The sequence below is a fragment of the Heloderma suspectum genome, chromosome 7, assembly GCF_057233095.1.
Source record: "Heloderma suspectum isolate Gila_16-S chromosome 7, 16-S_ref, whole genome shotgun sequence".
NCBI classification, from domain to species: domain Eukaryota; kingdom Metazoa; phylum Chordata; class Lepidosauria; order Squamata; family Helodermatidae; genus Heloderma; species Heloderma suspectum.
Window position 1 is genome coordinate 7,471,800 of NC_139464.1, and position 21,896 is coordinate 7,493,695.

Here is a 21,896-nt window from a genome sequence, read left to right on the forward strand (position 1 = left end):
ACATATACATTAGCATATGCAAATATCATGCAAATCTGTGCCCTCTTTTGGGGGCGATACACTTCCTCTTTTTTGGCAATGTGCAAGTGATCGCCGCCCTCACTGGCCAGCCATCTGTTAGGGATATTGTAGCCCAGGATTTCCTGCTAGATGGACTAGATGGCCTTTAAGCCCCCCTCCAACTCTACGATTCTATGATCTATAGTCACTTTCACAGAATTACAGTTTTCAGAACTCCCTTGGGAACAGGAAACATGTAGAGAAGGTAGCATCCAATTTGGCACTAGCGCTAATGTAAATTATGCTGCGCTAGTAAAGTGACCTCTAGCACAATGCCAATAGCGTTTCCTGGCATGACAGGTTTCCCTTATGCTTATGCTAGTGCAACATAATTTACATTAGCACTATTGTCGAGTTGGGTACTGCCCATAGAGATGTACAGTAGATATGCATGTGATCGCTGAAAATGCCTTATTTGGGCCCCACCTGACTCTAAGGTCCTACACTGTTTGCCAGTGATCCTGACAATACTGTTGGGCGTCCTCGTCCTACACGTGCTTGCTCGGAAGGAGGTCCCGTGGTGTTCAGTGGGGTTTACACCTAAGTGCACAGGATGGCAGCTTCAAACAGTTGTTGCAATAGAGACGCTTTGGGGCTTGGTAACATTTGCCTCCTGAAAAACACTCAAGCATGACTATTTGAAGAAGATTATTGATGAACTTGCTGAACAAAAGGCACGCAAAATGAGATTCGGGAAGATGAGAAATTTTTGCTATTATATTTTGTCTACTGCTTCGCAGATGGTAACATTTTGATAATGAAATGCTAGGAGATATTGAACAGTTGAATCCGAATGTTTAATCAATGTACAGTAAAGTGTTTTGTTCCTTAAACATTCCAGGGAAGCAGACGAGCCAGTCTTTCAAAACCTCCACAAGGGTCCACAGTTCTCTTGGTTGTGACCATGGGGGGGGGGGATGTCACTCCAATTCCCAGAGTTGCGATGGGGCAGCGGGGGGGGGGGGAGAGAGAGAGAGAGAGAGAGAGAGAGAGAGAGTAAAAACTAGGGCTATAGCAAAATTTGTAGTTCACCCTTCCTCGAAGAGATCAAGATGGTTTAGCTCAGAGTATACTGAGCTGGGCTGGTGCCAGCATCCCCCCCCCCCCAGCGCAACCTAGGAGAGGCAGGACATGCAAAGTGTAAATTCCGATAGGCCGCACCTGATCTTCTTGATTGAAACTGATTTGATGGATCAGCTAATGTTTCTTGAATTGGCTGGCAGCCTTACTCTGAAGGAATTTAAACATCATTGCCATGGTGGTGAAGGTGCTGTGCGTAGACCCAGGGAGACCTGGCTTCAAATACCTGCTGAACGCTAAGAATTACAATGTGACCTGTGGCCAATAATCCCTTTTTCCCAGCCTAACCAACCTCACAGGGTTAGCACAAGGATAAAATGTGGTAGCCTCCTCCATGCAAGACCACCCTGAGCTGTTTGGTAGAAGGATGGGATACCAATGGGATGACAATAATAATCCATTTTGACCTTTCCTAGAATGTCCTTTTATTTTTCTCCTTCTTCGACACCTTCTTCCTTTTTTGTTTTTCTTTTTTGTTGCTGCTGTTTTATTTAGATGAGAGAATGGAAAAGCCAAGCAAATCTGCTTTGAAGTTCAGGTGCCTTTTGAAAAGAATAATACTAATTAAAAAAAAAAATATTGTCGTGGGGTTTTTCTTTTCTCCCGAGGGAATATAATAAGAGAAGCAACCCAACCAACAATCCTGCCTCTGGCTCCAGCCCACTTGCCTGCTTTCTGGAGCTAAAGTGTGACAAATTTAAGTCACTTGCTTGCTGTGGGCATCAAAAGGAACACTGGGGCCTTCTAATCATAGCCCCTGGCCTTGATTCAGCCATCCAGAAGCTGCTATAAAAGACTATTTAGTCCTTTTCATCCAATTGACTCCAAATTGCTTCCCAAAAGTGCCTTGGCTGATGTGGGGAGAGGAGGGGGCAGGGGTTACCTCATTAGGACAGTGGAGAGCGAGAAATGGGAGGCCACTTGGAAATGCTTTTGTCAGACAGCAAACTAGCCCATCAAGGAGACTTGGCTAGAACCAGGGCTGGATGTACCGTGCTGTATTTTTTAAAAAATCGAATCTGTACTCAGGCAATCTAAATTTTGCACCAAGAAAAGCTGGATTCTGCATCATGTATAAATTATTGAAATTGAACAGATCTGCTTATTTCCCCCCGCTTTCCATCATTTCTTATGTAATGTCTTTATATGGCACAATTCTATTATGGCTTCTTTGTGCTAGTCATGGGGAGGTACAGTACAGGGCACTCAAGAGACAATTCCTGAACTTCTTCATCTGCCACCCTGCTGGCTTCTGACTGAGAACTCAGCAGATGCTGCCGACATACTTTCAGACATGTCTTTGCAGACATAAGGACTGGAATCTTGACTGATTTTTTTTAACTGAAAGCAGAGATTCTGAAGAAGCTGAATTAGGTGGCAAATACCACATTCGGTGCTCCCCGTGGAATTTGGCATGCCTACAGCCCTGGCTAGAACTTTCCTCCATGACTCTCTAGATTTCGACAAGCAGGGAGGTTTTGACATGAGGATGCATTTAAATATGCATACTCTCACCTGCATCCTGAGTTGGTACAGACCCAAGTGCTTTTTCTGAATGTACAGACCAGCCCACAGTGACAGGGCAGGTGGTGTTGGTTGCAGGGGTGCCTGGCTTTACCAGAACTAAAGGGCAAGGGAGTGGTTTTCAGTGGTCTGCAGTATGTTATCCGATTTTTGCCTTTAAGAGTTGGCAGCCCCATGATATTAGACTATACTCCCCTATGACATCATCATGCTCCACCCCATGACATCACTAAGCCCCACTTCATGGCCCTCATACTTTGTGAAGTGGAAGACCTGGCGATCCTAGAAAGGGCTGGCTCTTTATATGCAGCTGGTTGGCCACTGTGTGAACAGAATGCTGGACTAGATGGACCCTTGGTCTGATCCATCATGGCTCTTCTTATGTTCTTATTTAGAAGAAGCATCCAAAGGAGACCCTGATCCAGATTGGGACTGCAATGTGTGGAATGAGGCGGGTGGGATAAACCCTTCCCCCACATCATTTCTGAACAAAAAATAACACACACACACATCCTTCAGCTGCTCATTGCTCCAAAATGATGCTCTGTACTGCAAATAGCCACCATGCTGTCATGGTTACTGTTAAACCAGGACTAGTGAGGTGCGAGTTCAAATCCCCTACTCAGCCATGATGCTTTCTGGGTGAGCTTGGGCCAGTCACTCACTCTCAGCCTAACCTACCTCACAGGATTGTTGTGGGGATAAAAGGGGTGGAGAACCATTTATTGATTGCCACGCTGAACTCTTTGGGGGAAGAGGGGGATACAAATGTAATGAATTGATACATCAATTGTTAAAAGCACTTTTAACATCACCTGTCATTTGATCTATAAATCTGTTACATTTGTAGATCATGCAAAGTCAAGTTAGCTACAAGCACACAGAAGTTTCCAGCAAGTCACATGAGGCAAGCACAGGTAAGTGGAGACTATATAGTATATACAGCTTTCTTCTTCAACCTGTTATTGAATTCCCCTTTGATTGAATGAATATTAGGCTGCCTCTACAGATGCAGCAGCAGGATGAGTTGGCTGAAGTTGACTGTACCACTTCAGGCTACTATGGGTGGGTCATGTCACTTTCGTCTGCTTCCTCCTGTCGTTGCTTTAAACCCCCTGCAATGAGAAATCTAGCACATCAGGGAGAAATGTTCTACTCCTGTCCTTTGCCCACTATTCTAGTTTTCTACTTGCAGGGGGAATTTTTACACAGGGGAGCATTCAACAAGAGTATCCCCCTGCCCGCAGTCTGAAATGATAACATTTCAACATTGTGGCATGTCATTCTGATGGAGCAGACCTTAGTTTGTTCATCAGCTGCTTAACAGATCTGACTTTATCAGATCGTGAGGAATGAACCACAGGGAGTGGCTGTCCCCACTACAACCTGTCGAGGGAATCTGACTGACTGCTGTTAAGTGCTGGACTAGATGGAACTTTGCTCTGACTCAATGGACGGTACAGGCATTTATTTATTTATTTATTTATTGAAGCATCTGGGATTGATGTTTTTACCACTGTCCAGGTAGTATAATCTGCCTGGGCAGCAAGGAAAATATACGACAAATCCCAAATGGTTTAGGGGGGGATGTTCCTGTTGGACATATGTATGTATACATATTCAAATATGTGGCTGTAGTTTTTTCCCCCATGCATTTTGTGGTAGCCCATGGCGGCAAGCAATAAAGTTATTTATTTAGCATTTGCAAACACACACACACACACACACACACACGCACACACATTTACAGAGCAGATATGACCTTCCACTATTAAGACATTGTCCTGCTGCCATGCAATGAAATACAGTCAGGGCCAGAAATATTGGAACAAGGATAACTCTTTTGGCAGTTGGCCTCTGTACACCACCACATTGAAGCTGAAAGAAAACACACCCAGATGGGAGCGAAGTAAGGACTTTCAGCTATAATTCAAGGGTTTGACAAAAGTGGGGCACTAACCATTCAGGAAGGACAGCCAGTGGCATGCACACACACCCGTCGTTGGAGCTCATAAGTAATGGAACGAACCGACATAATTTCAAACTTAAGGGCCCCCTTTAATACTTGGATGAAAATCCTTTGCAGTCAATGACTGCCTGAAGTCTGGAAGCCATGGACATGAGCAAATGCGGAGTTTCCTCCCTCAAGATGCTTTGCCAGGCCTTTACTGCAGCTGCCTTCAGCTGCTGCTTGTTTGTGGGTCTTTCTGCCTTCAGTCTTGTCTTCAGTAAGTGAGAAGCATGCTCTATTGGGTGGAGATCAGGTGACTGACTTGGCCATTGAAGAACATCCCACTTCTTTGTCTGGAGAAACTCTTGGTTAGCTTTTGCTGTATGTTTTGGGTCATTATCCATAAGCGGCGTCCTATCAGTTTGGCAGCATTTGGCTGAATCTGAGCAGAAAGTCTAGCCCTATACACTTCAGAATTCATCCTGCTGCTTTGATCAGCAGTCAGGTCATCAATAAACACCAGTGACCCAGTTCCATTGGCAGCCATACATGCCCATGCCATAACACTGCCTGCACCATGTTTGACAGATGATGTGGTATGCTTTGGATCACGAACTGTTCCTTTCCTTCTCCATACTTTTCTCTTCCCATCATTCTGGTACAAGTTAATCTTGGTTTCATCAGTCCAAAGAATCTTATTCCAGAACTGGGCAGGTTTTTTTTAGGTGTTTGCTGGCAAAGGCTAATCTGGCCTGTCTGTTCTTGAGCATTACCGGTGGTTTGCACCTTGTTGTGAAGCCTCTGTATTTACATTCATACAGCCGTCTCTTGACTGTAGATGTTGACAATGACATGCCTACCTCCTCAAGAGCGTTCTTGACCTGGCTAGATGTTGTGAACGGGTTCCTCTTCACCATGAGCAGCATTCTGCGGTCATCCACTTTAGTTGTCTTCTGTGGTCTGCCAGGCCTTTTGCTGTTGCTGAGCTTGCCAGTTAATTCCTTCTTTTTCAGGATGTTCCAAACTGTTGTGTTGGCCACTCCCACTGTTTTTGCAATCTCTCTGATGGGTTTATTTTGTTTCCTCAGCCAAATGATGGCCTCCTTCACTCGCATGGACACCTCTTTGGACCTCATGTGGGGAGTTCCAGTGAACAGCTACCAAATGCAAATGTAACACTCAGAACCACCTCCAGGCCTTTTATCTGCTTGATTGACCATGGGGTACCCAGGAAAAAGGCCACACCTGGCCATGCAGCTGCTTGTCAGCCATTCGTTCCATTACTTATGAGCCACCAACGATGGGTGTGTGTGTATGCCACTGGCTGTCCTTCCTGAATGGTTAGTGCCCCACTTTTGTCAAACCCTTGAATTACAGCTGAAAGTCCCGACTTCGCTCCCATCTGGGTGTGTTTCCTTTCAACTTCAATGTGGTGGTGTACAGAGGCCAACTGCCAAAACAGTTATCCTTGTCCCAATATTTCTGGCCCTGACTGTACTATTGGCAACATGCAGTTCTGGAGATGTTAATTTAACAAGTGGGACCTGAAACACTGTGGACAAGGTGGCCCTGGAAACTGCTTGTCAGGTGGGAGGCAGCAGTGGAGAGCAATTCGCCGCCCCTCCCATTTCACCAGCTGAGGCAGGGGATTCACCCTGCCTTGTTGGAGGGCCAGCCCTGCTCCCAACAGTCAGTCAGCATTCTGTGGCTACTGAGCCTGTTCTTCACTGAGCTCTTTTTCCCCCTCTCTCCCCTTTATTTATTATTATTTATTATGTATTAATTACATTTATATTCCACCTTTCCTCCTCCTTAAGGAACCCAAGGCAGTGTACATAATCTTCCTCCTCTCCATTTTATCCTCACAACAACAACCCTGTGAGGTAGGTTGGGCTGAGAGTCTGCGACTGGCCCACAGTCACCCAGTGAGCTTCTATGGCTGAATGGGGACTAGAAGCCAGATCTCCCAACTACCAGTCCAGCACTCTAGCCACTACACCACACTGGCTTTAGGGTCCCTCCTAGAGTCTGTCCGTCTGTCTGTCTGACTGTCTGTCTGTCTTTTTCTGTGTTCTTTTCTACTTCTGCAGTCTAAAGCAAGGGTGTTGAACTTCTTTCAGGCCAAGGGCCAAATTTCATTTTGGAGAAGGTTTCAGGGGGTGCAATTCTGGGGGGGGGGGCAAAGGCAAAACAAGGAAGAGCAAAGGCAAAGGGGATGAGGCCAAGATACCAAAAACATCAGCCTATTTCAGATTAAAGCTCTCTGACCACCAATAAATCAGCCTTAGGAGAGTCATTTCAAGCTTTTAGAATGGGGAGAAAACCCGCACCTAAGCCAGGAAACCACCAAATGATTGGTGGTTGGGGGAAAGTGTGTGGGGATGGGGGAAAGGAGGTGTGGCCATTTGGGGACCTCTGGAAGGCCAGATTAGGACCTCAGATGATCTAGAATTGGCCCGTGGTCAAAATTGACCCGCCTGAGGTCCTGCAACCCTGTACCCAAGGTTAGGTCCTTCCTACCTGTCACGATCCTCTAGGATTAGGACGGATATGTAAATGTAAAAGACTTAATTCAATGACATGAGTTAGGGATTTCAGGCACTGTGATCCAAAAGGATGCCCTTTGCTTATTTTCTTGTCCTCCTCTCTGGAAATGAGATGAGAATCTCTCTGGCTACTAAACCTACAGGCCTGTGGGAGGCTGCTTTCTCTCCAGGGGCTGGTACTTGGCTGTTCCCATTTGGTTGTTCTTTTCTTTTCTTTCTGCTCTGCTGTTTTCCACTGCACAGCCATTCCCTATTAATTTGTCCTGTTTCCTGCAGGAATTAATTGCCTCAGCAGAGCATAAAGAGAACACAAATGTTTTGCGGTGAGATAAACACAAACGTGCAATTGAGCTATAGTGGAAGCACCTTTCTACCAGCTCCTACTCAAAACAATTTCATTCCGAGTTCCTTGGAGTTTGTTGGCTGGGGGATTGTCTGTATGTCAAGAGTTCTGACTGGTATGCTTGGCATAATTTTTCTTTTGTTGTTGTTTGCACCAGCTCCCACAAATGTGCTGTATTTGCGTAACCCATGGAAACGGAGCCAGCTATTTCAACCTCATAATTGTATGTTTGGTACGAGATGCTTTTGTAGGGCAACTTTTACTCCTGCATTTATGCTACCATTATGACTGTTGTGTCACTAGTCTGTACATGTAAGTAGTCTGCAGTGGGGTGGCTTATGAGATAGTGAAGTGGCTAAGAGTGTCAGCTGCGAGCCAGGAAGTATAGGGTTCAAATCCTGAATGACACTGAACTTTGCGAGTGGCCTTTGACAAACTGCTATGCTGCCAGCTTAAGTCTTAACATCTGCAATACAGGGACAATTTATCTGTTCATTAAATGTACATGGCACTATTCAGCCCAAACATGTCCTGCATTCTGTTGCTGTCCAGTGTCACATGCTCTTTTCCCCATGGCTGAATGTGCTTTACTGTGCTAGATTGCGGGCAGAGGACCAATGAGAAGCTGCAATGGTCCTATTTTATTTTATCTTGCCCGCTGCACTTACTATGCCTCTGAGCCAGCTGACCTATGGCTTTTCATGTACTGCCTTGACACCATTGCTTAATGATTCCACTCTGAAAAGAAGACAAGATTGTTATGACATTTGGGGTTAGTCTGAATAACCTCTTAGGAACCCCTGTGATTCTGTCCGTACCTGGTTTTTCTGAGTCTTGCCTGGGCATGCCTCTGAGTTTTAACTAAATGATTATCAATTGCTGTCTTTGGGAATGGAAACAGGGTGGAAGATGACTCAGCTTTTTGTCCTCTGCCTGGCCAGGGAGAGGGAGGCAAGCTAAGTCTCCTATTCTGAAGGCAGCGAGAAATGGGACTTAGAAAGAGCTAAATGGAGCCCTGGAAAAGTTTAGGGTGTCTTTTGAGGTTTTAATGCTGTGTACCTTCGCCTATCCTCAGTCTCTATATTTGTAAATAAATGCAAATATTACAAAATGCGATAGGCCTCCAGGAACCTAAACCCAGTGTGAATACTGGAACCTCTGAAACGATGAATAGAAACATAGACTCATAGAATAGTAGGGTTGGAAGGGGCCTACAAGACCATCGAGTCCAACCTCCTGCTCAGTGCAGGAATCCAAGTCAGAGCATCCCTGACAGATGGCTGTCCGGCCTCATCTTGAACACCTCCAGTGTGGGAGAGCCCACCACCTCCCTAGGTAATTGGTTCCATTGTTGTATTGCTCTAACAGTCAGAAAGTTTCTCCTGATGTTCATCCGGAATCTGGCTTCCTGTAACTTGAGCCCATGATTATCCTGTCCTGCACTCTGGGCTGATGGAGAAGTGATCCTGGCCTTCCTCTCTTTGACAACCTTTCAAGTCCTTGAAGAGCACTATCATATCTCCCCTCAGTCTTCTCTTCTCAAGGCTAAACATGCCCAGTTCTTTCAGTCTCTCTTCAAAGGGCTTTGTTTCCAGTCCCCTGATCATCTTTGTGGCCCTCCTCTGAACCCTCTCCAGCTTGACTGCATCCTTCTTAAAGTGTGGTGCCCAGAACTGGACACAGTACTCCAGATGAGGCCTAACCAGTGCTGAGTAGAGGGGAACTAGTACTTCCCGGGATTTGGAAGCTATGCTTCTATGAATGCAGCCCAAAAGAGCATTTGCCTTTTTTGCAGCCACATCACATTGTTGGCTCATATTCAGCTTGTGATCGACAACAATTCCAAGATCCTTCTCACTTGTAGCGTTGTTGAGCCACGTATCCCCCATCTTGTAACTGTGCATTTGGTTTCTTTTTCCTAGGTGCAGAACTTGGCATTTATCCCTATTAAATGTTATTCTGTTGTTTTCTGCCCAGCGCTCCAGTCTATCAAGGTCACTTTGAATTTTGTTTCTGTCTTCCAAAGTATTAGCTATCCCACCCAATTTTGTGTCATCTGCAAATCTGATTAGCATTCTCTGCACCTCCTCCTCCAAGTCATTAATACAAATGTTGAAGAGCACTGGGCCCAGGACTGAGCCCTGCGGTACCCCGCTCGTTACCTCTCCCCAGTTTGAGTAGGTCCCACTGATAAGCACTCTTTGAGTCCGATTCTGTAGCCAACTGTGGATCCACCAGATTGTTGTTCCATCTACCCCACTTTGAGCTAGTTTGCTCATCAGGAGATCATGGGGCACTTTGTCGAAAGCTTCGCTGAAGTCGAGGTATATGATGTCTACAGCATTCCCACGGTCCACAAGGGAGGTTACTTGATCAAAACATGAGATCAGATTTGTCTGGCAGGATTTGTTCTTGACAAATCCATGTTGGCTTCGAGTAATCACTGCATTGTTCTCAAGGTGCTTACAAATGGATTGCTTTATCATCTGCTCCAGAATTTTCCGAGGGATTGATGTCAGACTGACTGGTCTGTAGTTCCCAGATTATAAATCTGTCAAGCTTCATTTTGCTCAGTTTCTCACTTTTCTAATGTTAAGTTTGATTGGTACAGTTTCCACATCAGTTTGTGATAAAGCCTGAATGAAAATTCTCATGTATTTTCATGAGCATTTCTTGAAATGTACACATTTTTGTATGCATCTTTCCAAATATATGCATCCTTTGCCAGCAATTTACCCTAAAAGAAAGTGTTTTTGTTTGCACTTTCCCCTAATATACGCATCTCTCCTTGCACTTAAAAAAAAATTATTTGCAAACCACAGTGCAAAATTGCAAATATCCACATATAACTGCCTTCCACCTCCTACAGAGTTTTGGGAATTGTGAATTTGGTATGTTTGCATCAAAATGCAAACTGAATGGATTTCTCACCCCTACATTCCCTAGTCTTGGTGTATCATCTGATCTTTGTTGTTCAGGGCAAGTTCCCTTACAGTACATTCCTATATATGCCTACTCAGAAGTAAGCCTGACTGTGTTCAATGAGACTATCTCGCAGGAAACTTTATATAGGATTGTAGCCTTAATTGACTCAGCCTAATTGACAAGCTACACCTGCTGAAATTCCCTCTGCTAGACTGCTACACAACTATTAAAGGGCCAGAAAACTTGTCCATTTTTGTATCTGGACACCCTACCCCTCCACTATCTTTTTTCTTCTCATTAAATACTCTTAAGCATTCATTGAGCTAAGCAGCTCAAGCAACAAAGACTGCATTGCACCAAAGTGAGAAAGAGAGAGAGAGAAAGAGAGAAAGAGAAAAAGAGAGAGAGAGAGAGAGAGAAAGAAAGAAAGAAAGAAAGAAAGGGGGGTGGGGAAAAGAATACCATAGTAGAAGTCCCCCATGTCTGATGATAGGCTTAGATTGTTATTCATTGTTGTTCTTATGAAGGTAGGGAGGGGGGAATATGGGGAGATGGTGGTTTCGTTCAGATTAGGTTTTTAGTGTGCCATTGTCCTGCCTCATGGTCATGCGCAGAATTTTACAGAGGGGGTAATGGTTTCAGATGTCACCACCTTCCACTTTAACCCTCTCCTGTTTTCCACCGCTTCTTCCATCTTTTTTCTTACTAGGAAAAAAAAATCTGCTAAGGAGGAAAAACAGAATTGCTACACAGTGTTTTTTGTTTGGTTGTTTTGCCCTCCATCTGGAAGCACCTGTGATTTGAACCCAGCACCCCGAGCTGAGCTGCCCCCTTCAAACAGCTGCTTTTATAGAAACATTAAAGAGATCATAATATTACAGAAAACAAAGATGGCCAAGCTGGTGTCTGATGAGAAAAAATCAAGATCCACAGTTGGACAATATCTTTATTAGGATCAACCAAAATTCCACAAAACTGTGCAAGCTTTTGAGTTCTCCAGAACTTTTCATCAGGCTTTTTGTACCACCTATTTTGTTCCAGGATTATGAGAAGGAGAAAAAATTCTACCCATCCACTTTCCCCATGCCATGCGTAATTTTATATACTCTTGCATTTCATCCCTTACTAACCCATTTTTTTCTAAACTAAAAGGCACCATACATTGAAACCTCATAGGGAAGTTGTTCCAGCCCATAGATAATTTTGAATGGCTTTTTCCACACCTTTTCATGTCTACAGAATCCTTTTTGAGATGTGGTGACCAGAACTGTACACAGTATTCCAAGTGTGGTCACACAATCGATTTGTATAAGCGCAGTATGATATTGGCAGTTTTATTTTCGATTCCTTTCCTAATTATGCCCAACACAGAAGTTTGTTCACAGTAGCCACACACTGGTTTGACATTTTCATCAAGCTATTCACCACAACACCAAGATCACTTTCTTGGTCAGTCACTGTCAGCTTAGACCCCATCAGCATATAAATGAACTTGGGGTGTTTTTTTTTTTTTTGCCCCAATATGCCTTACTTTACACTTGCTTACATTGAACTGCATTTGCCATTTTAATGCCCATTCCCCTAGTTTAAAGATATCCTATTGGAGTTCTTCACAATCTCTTTTTGTTTTAACCATCCAAAATAATTTGGTGTCATACTTGGCCACCTCACCTCTCATTCTGAATTCCCAGTCATTTATGAACAAGTTAAAAAACACTGGTCCCAATACAGATCCTTGGGGAACCCCATTGTTTAACTTCCCTCCATGCAAGAACTGACCATTTATTCCTACTCTCTGCTTTCTTTTCTTTAACCTGTTACTAAAACTGTCAAAGAACTCTAAATGGCTATTGAGATAGGATTTATCTTTGCAAAAGCCCCATTGATTTTTCTCCAGCAAGACTTGTCCTTCTCTAAGAGTGATAATTTTATTTTTAATGATGCCATCCCCCAATTTACCTGGAACAGACATTAAGTTCACCGGCATGTTCTTTCCTGGGTCCCCATTCCCATTGGATCCCTTTTTAAAAGCTGGCATTACATTAACCACTTTCAAGAGCTCTGTTACAGAAAGCAATTTTAGGGACATGTAAACTTTTTTTTTGTCAGAGGACCACCAATTTCACATTTGAGTTCTTTAGGATCTCTAGTATGGATACTATCGAAACCAAGTTATATGTTTTCAGTTTGTCAATAAGTCTAGAACCCTTTGTCATCACTGTTTGCCTTAATCCCTCAGATCCCTTCCTGAAAATGTCAGTAGAGGCACGGTTATCTGCCCTATTATCTTCTGCAGTGTAGACAAATGAAAAGAATTCATTCAGCTTCTCTGCGATCTCCTTATCCTTCCTTTGTACTTTCAGGGCCAGTACTCTCATTAGGTAGAGGGAGGCAGCTGCCTCAGGCAGCAGATGCTGGGGGATGGGGAGGAGAAGCAAATTGTTTGAGGACAGACCTGTGTGTGTCCCATGGTTTGCCCTGAGCACCTGAAGCTAGCCTGTTGCCTTTGGGTGTTGTAGAAAGATTTAGCTGCCAGCCAACTTGGCTTCTGTTAGTGAAATGAGTGGGGGCCTCCATGTTGACCTTTGCCTCAGGCAGCAAAATGTCTTGGGTCAGCCCTATGTTTTCTTTTAATTCTCTTGTCATCCAATGGTTGGACCACCTCCCTAGCTGGTTTCCTGCTTCTGATGCATGAAATAATTTTTAAATTTAACTTAAAGTTATTAGTGATAATAAATCTTCTTTTTGGCAACCCTTATTGTCTGCTTGCATTTCCTCTGTGAAAGTTTGTGTTTCTTTTTGTTCTCCTTTCAGCATGACTTCCATTTTTCTGAAGGAAGTCTTCCTTTCTGTAAAAGCATCCTCGACACTGCTCATTGACCATGCTGGTGACCTCCTCGACTTCATGCTACCTTTCCTGAGCTGAAATGAACATTCTAGATGAGCTTTTATTATTGTGGTTTTGAGTAACCTCCAAGCATTTTGGAGACATTTCACCCTCTTGACTTTCCCTTTCAACTTACTTTTTAACCAATCCCTACATTTTTAAGAAGTTTCCTCTTTTGAAGTCAAATGTGATAGTGTTGGACTTCCTTGCCAGTTTCCCACTTAAATATAAATTAAAACTGATAGCACTGTGCTCACTGTTTCCATCTGGTTCAATCACACTTACATCTCTCACTTGGTCCTGGGTGGTGACACTTAGGATTAAGTCTAGGGTCACACCTCCCCTCTCGTCACGGCAGTTCCGTGAGCAACTGTTCTAGGACATAGTCCTTTAGGGTATCTAGACATTTTACCTGTTTGTTGTGACTGGAATATGCACTTACTGAATCTATGTTAGGGTAACGGAAGTCACCCGTTACTACATTTTTTTCCCGACACACATAGTTAAACTGTGGAATTCACTTGCACAAGATGTAGTGATGGCTACCAATTTGTGTGGCTTTAAAAGTGGATTGGACAAATACATGGAGATAAGGCTATCAAGGTTACTAGTCCTGATGGCTATATGCTACCTCCAATATCAGAGGCAGTATGCCTATGTATACCAGTTACTGGGGAACATGGGCAGGAGGGTGCTGTTGCACTCATATCCTATTACTTGTGGCTTTCCCATGGGCAGCTGGTTGGCCGCTGTGTGAACAGAATGCTGGACTAGATGGATCTCCGTCTGATCCAGCAGGGCTCTAGTTACGTTCTTACGTTGCTCTAGATGCCTGCCTGATTTCAGTCTCCATCTCAAGATCACCTTAATCATTTTTGATAGTGGGATGATGGCATGTCCCCAGTACTAAATTTCTTTGGGGGTATTGTCATCCACAGCAGTTCTGTGGAGGCGTCTGCCCCTTTTGAGATTTCTACCTTGTTTGACACCATTCCCTCTTTGATGTATGATGCCACTCACAGTACACTTTCCTCGGTCCTTCCTATAGAACAGGCTGGGGAACCTCTGGCCCACGGGCTGAATGTGGAGCACCGGGCCACTCCGTGCGGCCCCTGAGAGCCTCTTTAAAATTGAATGCAGAGCTCGGGCTGAAAGAGGATTGACACCCCTGCCATGAAAGGAGCAAATAGCTAGAATTTCCAGTGCTTCCACTCTGAAAAGGCGGGGCGGGGGAATCCACACAGCAGGCATGGATGGAAGGGCAGGGTGGAGGCTTTCCCAGATTTGCAGGATAACTGGGAAGTGTCCAGCAGCAAAGTGTGCCCACGTGGCAGACAACTGTGCATGGAAGTTTTCTCTTTCACCACTGACCCCTCAAACCCCCTGCTTTCTTTCCCATCTGGCCACTGCATTGAGTGCTTTGATCACACATCACACCCATAATCATGCTTTGCACACATACCCACAGCCCAGGGGTATGTGTGCACATACTCTGATCTCAGTGGGGCGGTGAATCCACTTTGGGTTTCAGTCAGAACTCTAAAGCAGCTATCCAAGGTGCAAAGCCTGAGGGTGAAGCAACTTGGCTAGCTCCCTTAGAGTTCTGACTGGTTCTGGCTGAAACCTGGAGCTGATTCACCACCCCACTGACATCATGGCCACCACCAGCCTCCCCTTCCACAGCCCACTGTTAAACAAATTAGAATGCCTTCAGAGGGTGACGTTTCTAAGTGGGACTTACCCTTTGTACTTCCCTCAGAAATCCATCGCTAACAGTATACTCCTATACATACCTACTCAGGTGTAAGTCCCATTGAGTTCAATGCACCTACTCCCAGGTAAGCAGGTATAAGATTGCAACCTAAAAGTGCTTTCCTAGGTATATTTATAGGATCTTCTTTAGCCCAAACATACTAAAATTTAATGGGGAATTTCCAGAGTATGGGTTAGAGACCTCTCTTATTGGAAACGGCATTGTTTTTGCATACTTAACCAGTTTTTGTAAGCTGCCTGGCAATTTAGACGTGATTTGGGAGATAATGATGAATGGGGGTAATTAACTGATGCAGAATTGATTTGGTGGAGCAGGATGTGGGCGGGAAATTAATTAGGATAAATTAATTGAAGAGGAACTGATTTGGGGTAATTATTATTGTTATTATTTATTAAATCTCTTAGGTGCTTTTCTAAAAAAGGAGACTCAAGGCAACTTACAATAGCATAACCACGGAGGGGGAGAAATCTGGGGGTAGGGTAAAAACTGAATACTCCGTTGTCTTCTTAGGAATTTATTTGGGCTGATTAGTATGAGAAACAAACAGGCTTGCCCTTTGTCAAATTTCAATTTGAGAAATTATTTCTACGTCTCCATCTGTATATAAAAAATAGCGCATGCGAAGTTTGATGCCCATTTTTTGGTGGTGCGTATCCTCTCCTCTGTGATGTGTAATTGAGAAGCAGGGCTATTCCATTGGCTCTGTGGAAAGACCAGCTCCTTTGGGTTCCTCCTCAACCTGAACTGTTTCCAGCTGGCCATTATATGAGCTAGTGTTCCATTCTAAGCAGTGGTGACTGAGTTTGCTTTTTTCCTCTTCCCTCCCCATCCCTTTTTCCTTTTGTGTTATATCTTTTAGATTGTAAGCCTGGTGGGCAGGGGCTGTCTTCTTTTGACTGATTGTATGTAAGCTGCTCTGGCAGCCTTTTCAGCTGAAGAGGAGGGTAGAAATGCTTTAAATAAATGAATAAACAAACCATGAGACCTAATTGAAGCTGATCCAGCCAACATTCCAAACGATTAGCAAAACCAAGAAATGCATCTCACTGTTTCCTAAACTGCAACTCCAATGCTCAGTCCTGACAGAACGGAGCATCATTAGGAGCACGTCTGCCTGTCTGTCTCCCTAATCATTGCTAGGCCATTATTTCACAGACTCTTTGGGTTCTCTGACTTTTTAAAAAACTTTGTTTTGTTTCTCTTATTCATTTCAAATTCCAATATTGAAGTTTCCGTTGCCTTTTTAGCTGAGATAATACCACAGCTGATAACATCCTCCCTTTAACAAGCTCCTAGTCAATAGGAATGGATCCCATAGGCTCCAGGCTGTCAATCTCTTTGTTGTCTGTCTTGTTGCGTTATCCTCAAAACAGGATTCTTTTTTAGCTCTTCCTGAATTGTTCACCATGTCAGTCTATTTGTCCATCTAGCTCAGTATTCTATATAACAGCCTTTGGTGCCCTCCTGATATTTTGGACTACAGTGACCAACATCCCTAACCATTGGATATGCTGTCTGGGGATGATGGGAGGGCACCATGTTTGGGAAGGTTGCTATAGTACTAAGATCTGCAGGAGAGGCTGTAGTGGAAATGCAGAAGACCATTGCCACTTCGAGGAGTTAGTGGTGAACAGCATTTGCTGCTTTCATGCCTAGGTCTCTTTTTGGGCCTGGGTTCTTGAGGTGGTCAGGTATGCTTTCTCAGGGCCAGCCATCAGTCCGAGATGGTACAGCCTGGGAGTCTATTTACCATTAGATTAGGGATAGCACGGGTGCTTGTTTTGGTCCAGGAGTCTGGTAGACCGCCCACACACCCGAGCTGCTCCCACGGAGCCCCTGCCTCCTCTCGACAACTTGCCTGCACTCATCCAGGCCCCATCCTCCTGTGCCATGATCACCATGTTGCAAAAAAATAAATAAATGGCGATCGCAAAAACGCGCACATAGACTTATGCACAAAATGGTGCTGTGAATTGCCCATATACAAAAGATTACTGGCATAAATGGCCCATTTATGCCTCAATCTTGTGTATATGGTGATTCACGGTGCTATTTTGTGCATAAGTCTATGTCGCATTTTTGCAATCGCCATTTTTTTTTGTAACATGGCAATCACAGCACAGGAGGACAGAGCCTGGGTAAGCGTGGGCGACTCAGTGAGCAGGCATGGGGCTCGAGCATGGATCCAGGGGCACACAAGCAGGGGCAAGGGCTGGGCAGGTGCCCGGAAAACCCAGACGAGGGGGTTGACCATACATCCCTACTTTAGATAGTCCTTGGCAAGATTTCAAGGTTGGCCATCTACTTGCTAGCACCAATCCTTTCACTTTACAAGAATGTATAGACATTCTCAAAGTTATTGGAATATAATCAAAACACAGATGTGAGTCATATGAACATAATGGTATATAAGTCCCTGGAACATTCCCAGTGCAGAAATTCAATGCAGACCGAGACCCAGGAAAGGTGCCATGTACCAGGCCACTACTGGGGTCTGTCCACTGCCTTTCTTAGGGGGTTCCTGGCGACTGAAGGAGCATAAACATAGTAATCTTGCTTTGTACTTTAGCCATTACCCATAGTATGCTGATTGTCTGTGAATCCTAGAAGAACTGTTGCCACATGGCAACACAGAGGGCCTTTTGTGGGCGCAGAGACCCATTTGTTGGCCACATGTGAAAGGGCTTCCTCCTGTGTTGACCCCAAACTTTGGAATGTGCTCCTTCAAGAGCCATGATTGCCCCCCCCCCTCTTTTGGCCTTTAGAAAGGGGGTGAAGATGCATCTCTTCAATTTGGCCATATAAATGTGTAGTTTTTAGTGTTTCAATGTTTTTACTGTTTTTAATATTCTTGCTTTTATTGTTGCAAGGTTTTATTGTTTGGAATCCTTGTACACTGCCTTGATGACAGTATATAAATGTAAACAGATAGGTAAATAAATACATTCTCTAAGTATGGATGCTTATGTAGCCAAAAATTGCACCATCCACACACAAGAGGATGATATCTAGGGATGTTAGAGAATTCTGCCATGGACTCCAGTGAGGCTGGATTCTTTAGAATCCGTTTCCCCGGAGTCCATGGTGGAATGGAGGAATCCACCCCGCCACCCCGCAGAATCCCCCTGGGACGGAGCCTACCTTTGTTGGCCGTCAGCTGCCCCACGAATGGCTGCCCTGGTCTGCAGCCTCCAATTCCATTCTACTTTAGCCGTGATAGGCTACGTAAGTATTTACGTAGCCTATCACGTCTAACGCAGGGACGCAAATAGTGGCTGCTATGGCGGAGCTGGCCAGGGAGGATTCCAGGGAGGAGGGACGGATCGCCCCCCCCCAGCGGACAGCCCAAATGGAACCGGGTAAGTAATCTGTAGACCCCTAATGGTATCAGCAGGCTTAGGGAAACCCTGTGGTTTGCAGAAGTACAAACTGCCTGCCTGCCTGTTGAGGGAGGGAATGGAAAACTGGATGCAGGAATGGGAATGGAGTGTCCTAGAAGAAGGCATGGCTGACTGGCTGGCTGGAACCCTGAACAGGACCACTGTGTATTGCAACATTTTTTGTCTGCTCTGACTGACAGCATCTCTTCAGGGTCTCAGGCCAATAAATCTTTCCTGTCTCCTGCTACATGATCCTTCTAACTGGAGATGGCAGGGACTGACAATGCCCTCAAAACTTGTTAAAGAACAGAACTGGCCTCCATTTTTTTTGGTATTTAGTTTGGTTGTAGGACATTAAAGGGTTACATCTTTGTGTGTGAGTGTGTGCATGTGTGCTAGTTAGCTTAGCAAAAAGGTTAATAGTTTAGAGGTCAAAAGTTTAGTTAGAATATAGAGGTCAGAAATTTTAACTCAGGAAGCAGGAGGTTATACAGTTCAAACAAGAGGTGAGAGGAAGAGAGAGAGAGAGAGAGAGAGAGAAGTTTTAACTCAGGAACAAGAAACTTACTTTGCAGAAATGAAGAAGAAACTACCCTCTTGGTTGGTTGGAGTTGGGGTGAAAAAAATAATAATTTTAGAAGTTAAAAGCCAAAGGCAGAGGGGCAGAGTGAGGAAAAAAGAGAGAGAAGGAAGGAAAGAAAGAAGGCCAGAGTCCTAGAGGAAAGGAAATCGGAGCTGCTGGAACTAGAAAACTGAGAGAGGTGGATCAATGACAGTAAGATATTGTTTGAATAAGGGACCCGGATAATATAGGGACACAGTTTAGTTAGGTTAGCTGGATGCATTAATCCCTGGTTGTTTTATTACCCTCTTGCTCGTATGGTTGTGTGTGTATCCATTCAGATTTTGAAACTTTTTCCTATTGACATTTTTACTTCAGTAAAATGTAAACCTTGTTGTTGGAAATTTTGTGGTCTCCTTTGGGGGGATTTACCCACCTAATGTCAAACAGGCAATCCCTACAATACCTAAAGTAGATACTTGAGACCCAGAGAGTTTTGAGAATGGTTTGATGGAGGTAGCCAGACAGATAAAGGTGTCTACCTGGTTGCAGCAGAAAAGGCCTCAGAAAGGGAAGGGCAAAAAAGAAGTGTGGGGTACACTATTTTGCCTGTTTTCCCTTCCACGCACAGAACATGATGTTGCTGGTCTATAAAAAGTCTTGTGCACACTTTGAAGCGTGACACAAGCCTAAACGAAATCGCAGCACCTGGCTACAATTTCAGAGGCTCTGGCTGTTAGCAGGATGGGCAGTAGTGCCCCCTGCTGATGTGTGGGTGGCCATGCCAGATGCCTGACCATGCATGCCAAAGGCTGATGCGAAAGCTGCTTAAGTTGTCAGCAAACCATTTTTGGATCTCTCGCAACTGAGCCATGGCGCCTGCCCATCAAGTGGGTTCCGTTACATTGCCTATGTAATCCCCACCCCCTACCCTTGCTGCCACAATTCCATAGAGAAAGGGAGACTGGGCTGGCAATTGAATCTGACTTCAACACAGCCAATGGAACAGGCTCTTCCGTTGCAGGCTAGTGTAAGGGATGGCAGACGAAAAACAAGATGGCGGCTCCCCCAGCCAGACTGGCAGCGGAATTGTACCTCTGCACCTCAGGGCTGGCTTAGGGGCACAGGACCAGCCATGTGGCACATAACAGTTCTATCCCCCAACATCTTGCTGCTGCCCTCCAACCCCCAGTATCTGCTGCCCAGGGCAGCTGCCCAATGCCCACCCTACCTAATGGTAGGGCTCAGCCTGAAGAGCCCTTTGCACTGTCTTGAACTGGGTGGTTGAATTGCAACATAAGGGGGGGGCGGGCGGGGAGGATCTGCCAAAACCTTGTCTTTTGTTGCTCACATGAGGGAGGAGGGGGACACAGAGCCCTTTGCACATGTCTCTTGTAATCATGGGAGTGAGTTGGTGGTTGAAGCTAATATTAGCCCTCTGGCTCTTGCTCAATAATAGTGTTAGTGAGTACATGCTGATTTATAACTGAATGGGTATTTTAGCAAGCTGGTTCTTATTTGTTGCAATTCATTTGTTTTGGGGCTGGCCCAAGACATTTTGCTGCCTGGGGTGAAGAACAAGATGGTGCCCGTTCCCATTCTATGTACAAAAGCCAACTGGACTGGCTATTGAATCTTACTCCAATACTGGGGAGTGCATGCCCCACTGCACCTGAAGGCAGCAGGCTAACCTAGGGGGTGCAGGGCAGGCTGTTTGGCCTACAGCTCTCTCCTCTGCTTCCTAGCTTCTGCCTCCCAGCCTTTGCCACCTGAAGTCACTGCCGCACTCTGCCTAATGGTAGGGCTGGCCCTGATTTGTTTACCTACCTTTCCTAAACAGGCTGAGTTGGAAATACACTGAGTGGAGCCTACCACAAAATGTTGCAGTGTGAAGTGCTTCCGTTCAGGATTCCAATCAGCCAGCCATGCCCTTTTCCAAGATACTCCATTCCACTCCCCTTCCCACCTGGTTTTCCATTTTCCCACCTCCCTAACAGTCACTCAGCATTCCATGCCCACTGAGCATGCTCGGTACCCATTGATCTGTTTTATTATTTATTTACAATTCATTTTATTTACAGTATTTATGTACTGCTCCACATCAAAGACTTCAGAGCTGTGAACAAGGTAAAAGAATAAAACACCATATTAAAACAAAACATTGTAAAAGAAACAGATTCTGAACTTAATAAACCACGGCTGGTCACTCAAGGAAGGCCTCTCGAAATAACAGTGTCTTCAGGAGGTGCTGAAAGGAACACAATGTTGGCGCCTGGCCAACCTCCAGAGGCAGGGAGTTCCACAGGAATGGGGGGGAACTACACTGAAGGCTCTTTTCCTGGTGGACTCCAACCAGGCCATGGGTCCATGTGGAACCACCTGGGATATGCCCTCTGATGACCTCAGTTTTGAGGCCCCCTTCCCTGATTGGTTTTCCCCCCCTTAAGATATTTTTGTACTTCTGAAAACCTAGGTCCCTCCTCCCTCCCAAGCTTGTTGATACCTCCCACTTGTACACAGATGGTACTGTTTTGGCTATATAAGGATCCACATTCAGAGAATGAGTTTGCCAATAGTAGATACGATGAAATGATTTCCTTGGATATGGCAATATGCATGAAGGGCAATAGTGAACGTAAGAACTTTAGGAAGAGCCCTGCTGGATCAGACCAAGGGTCCATCTAGTCCAGCATTCTGTTCACGCAGTGGCCAACCAGCTGCCCACAGGAAACCCACAAGTAGGACATGAGTGCAACAGCACCCTCCCACCCATGTTCCCCAGCAACTGGTGTACATAGGCATACTGCCTCTGATACTGGAGGGAGCATATAGCCATCAGGACTAGTGGCCGTTGATAGCCTTCT